The following is a 4,175-nucleotide window of genomic DNA, read 5'->3' on the forward strand; positions in this document are numbered from 1 at the left end:
TGGCATTCCATTCAAATACTTCCTTCTTCAGTAATTGAGTGAGCGGTTTACAAATGATACCACAACCCCTTGTGAATCACCTATAGTATCCAGTTAATCTAAGAAATCCCCTTAACTCTTTCACATTCTGAGGTATAGGCCAGGACAGAATACACTCTCTACTTTAGAATTGTCCATGCTTACTCCTGATTCTGAGATAATGTGTCCAAGATACTCCACAGAAGTCTGCGCAAAAGAGCACTTGGACAATTGGAAGTACAACTAATTTCTAATAAAATTTGCAGTACCGTTTGGAGATGCTGCACATGTAGTTGCAGAGAAGGGCTGCAAACTAATATATCATCAAAGAAAACTAACACATATCTCCTGAGGTAAGGCTAGAAAATCTGATTCATCAGTGCTTGGAAAGTAACTAGTGCGTTTGTCAATCCAAATGGCATTACTAGGAATTCAAAATGATCATGATGAGTTTGAAATGCAGTCTTTGGTACTTCCACCGCCTTAACTCCCAACTGATGACATCTAGATCTGAGATCTAGCTTAGCGAAATACTTAGAGCCATGTAATTCATTGAGGAGTTCATCAATATCGGGAATTGGGAACCTATCCTTCACATTGAGGTCATTTAGCTTCCTATAGTCCACACATAGCCTCCCAGTATTATCCTTCTTCTTAACTAATAATACGAGAGAAGGAAACGGACTACTATTATGCCTTATAATTCCATTAGTAAGCATTTCAGCCACCCGTTGCTCAATTTCAGTTTTGTGTGCATAAGGAAACCGGTAAGGCTTCAACTAGAAAGGTTCAGCACCAGGTTTCAGAGTAATTTGATCAAGAGGTCTTTTAGGAGGCAGGCCATGAGAAGTGGCAAAAACCTGTGAAAATTTTTGTAGTACAGCTTCCACTTCTTCTGTTGTTTCTTTCTTTCCTGCTTCATTTTTCTCTATCTGCAAGGATGCACAACACCTCTGTCTTTCTTGTATAAAGGATTTGAGATCTTTCCCTTTTATCAACTCCACTACTGGCTGGCTAATGAATCTTTGCAAGTTGATTAGCTCCCCTCTACCACTAAGAGAAATATTTAACTCATGAAAGTCAAATGTAATAGGACTGAAGTGGCTCATCCAATCTACTCCCCATATAATGTCCCAACCACCTAATTCCATCACCTTCAAATCAAAATGGAATTGATAGTCCTGTATTTTCCAAGCTACTCTGGTACATATAGCTCCACTAGTGTTACACGAGCCATCAGCCATAATCACAGAAAATGGTTGGACCATCTAGATTTAAGAACTTTACTAACCCAAAGTGCACAAAGATGGTAGAACTCCCAGTATCCACTAAGATTTTTACAGGCAGCACATCCATATTTGCCCAGTAACGTAATAGATTTCCAAGTCATAGCAGTGGAAAGTGTGTTCAATGATGCTTCTACTAACTCACCTGGCCTGCCTGTTGATTCATCCTGTTCACTAACAGCATCCTCAAATGTTCTCTATTTCTTCACTTTACCCCCTTAGTTCTTGAAGTCCAACAGGTTTGAAATGAAACTACTAGTTTAAAATAAAAAGCAAAAGTTTTTTTATTAAAACCATTGGTACATAAAAATGAACATAAAAGTTTTGTTGTCTACCGTACAAAAATGATTGTCATACAGTTGTTTCAATGTTATTATTGTTCGAAAACTCTATTCAACTTTAACAAATTTGACATAACTGTCATATTGACTTTCTATGGTTTTGTATATAGTTACTGTGGTATAGGAAAATTTTTTTTATCTTTAATCATACGGCATACACCAAAGCAATTGTCACCCATAACCTTTGGTCCTTGCTTCCCAGTGCATGCAAGTGAACCAAAAAAGATGAAGAAATGCTTAGACTTGTTACTATAATATTGTTTACCCAAAAAGACAATAGTGTTTAGAATCATTTAAACATGCTTGAACTGTTTTGTGTAAAACTAAAATTAATGTATTCTTCTAAATATAGTGGCCCAATAATTAGCACAAAAAATCCAAGTAAGATTTAACCTTGATAACTAAAATACAACTCATATGTTCTTACATGTTGAAGTATCCTAACAGTATTTGGTCTAAAACAAGGTTCTGATATGCATACCAAACAAAAGAGCATGGTTCAAAATTTGACATTATTTCCCACCTCCACCTCCAATATTGCTTTACTCCTTAGCGTCAGCCCAGATTCGTGATTCTCTAATTTGGGCTAGTTATTCTACTATGATGTTCTCCATTTAACATGGTATAGTAAGCCCATGTACAATGATATGACCATTAACTTAGTTCGAGCAAAGGATTGTGGCAGATGTACTCTTTCCTTTTTATCTTCATTTACCAAGTAGTATGTTTCAACAACCCAATCTTTGCAAAGGGGAAAATGCCAGTTTTCATCCTTAAACTTAGGGTTTTGGATACATTTCATACTCAAATTTTCTGGCATAACACATTTAGTATCTGAACTATCAATTTTTTACCAATTTCATCCTCAAATGGGAAATTAATCAATTTGAATGGAAATTAGAGATGAGAGAGTGAAAATATCTATTCTATTTTGTTGACTTTAAGTCATGCAAGACTTTTTACTCAACAAGTTCATGCTCATCACATGCCCAATTTCCGTTCAAATTAATTAGTTTCCCATTTGAGGATGGATTGGTAAAAAAATTGATAGTTTGAATACTAAATGTGTTATACCATAAAGTTTGAGGACAAAATGAATTTATAACTCAAAATTTAGGGATGAAAAAGTGGCATTTTCCCCTTTGCAAGGTGCCATTTGTTACTTTTGCACAAGTTCCATTCGTTGTGTGCCCTTGTTACTTAAGTGAAGTCAGCTAACTGCCTAGCTTTGGAATGTAATCTGCAATCAAAATTTTGGAATATTGATGTAATTAGCCCTTTATTAGCGTTTTGTAATAAGAGAAGCCATTCTTGACTTGAGAAATTGAAAGCCTCATGTTATCAGCCCTGATACCCAACGGTTTTCGCATCACTGACTAGAGGTTCAGATGCCTAGAAATTCAAATGCAGAATACAGAACAGATCCATGCATATATGCAGGATCAAGGCTTTTGGTTGGGCACTTAGACAACAAACAAATTGGCATAGCCTGCTCTTCGGCCTTAGTAGCCGCCCAAACAATTTGATCGATAATTTGATATCATTATGCTGACCTTGTCTACAGCCCAACTAATTACCCATCCTATCCTTATTTAAAAAAAATAAAACTATATAAAATATCATACTGCTCCATTTGTGTTTTTGTGTTTCTATTTATTGTTATGAATGAAAAAGAACGCTTATTTTACATTGAGGAAATAAATAACATAAACTTGTTTGGTGCATAATTTAAACATAAAAAAGTAATTATATTTGATTGGACAATATAATTTGTTGGGTGGAAAATGATATGAATGATTTTTAAAGTTGATGAAATGTTAAAGTTAGCGTATAAGTAAATATGGATTGGGCTACTAGGCTCAACCCAAATAGTAATAGCCACTTAAATAGTTAATAGGCTTCATAATTTTACACATTCAAAACAAATAAAATAATATGAAATTTTTACATACTTTCACCGTTAGATGCATAATATATAATCAGAATTTGAATTTAAAATTTAAATTTTATGTATGGGTCGTGCATCCAACTACGGTAGTGTATACATTGTCAGTATATATAAGATTAACACATTTATTAAATGAATTTTTCTAACGAGTGTCTATTGAGCACTTGTTAACACATCTGAAATTAGCCTTATTTACTATTTATATATATACTAACAATTATTACTCTTTCTTGTCTAATCTTACGTAGCCTCTCTTGTATTTATTTACTTTGCATAATTAATGTTACATTTTCAAAAATATAACACCTAAAATATAGCTTAATGAGAATTGGGCACCTGTTAGACAGATCCTTGTTAAATAACATATTACTTAAAGCACTATTCTTTTAATTAAATAATATCAAATTTAAAAGTTAGTAAATATATTTAATACTCTGTCCATCCCATTGTTAATGTCATGTTTCCACTTTTTTGTGGCCCCAAAATAAGAGTCTCATGGCAAAAGTCAAACAACATTCATTTCTACTTTCCTTTTATACCCTCGGCTAATTACTCGAAATATTGATCAAAAAAAAAGAAAAA

The sequence above is a fragment of the Coffea arabica genome, chromosome 7c (genome assembly GCF_036785885.1).
Source record: "Coffea arabica cultivar ET-39 chromosome 7c, Coffea Arabica ET-39 HiFi, whole genome shotgun sequence".
NCBI classification, from domain to species: Eukaryota; Viridiplantae; Streptophyta; class Magnoliopsida; order Gentianales; family Rubiaceae; genus Coffea; species Coffea arabica.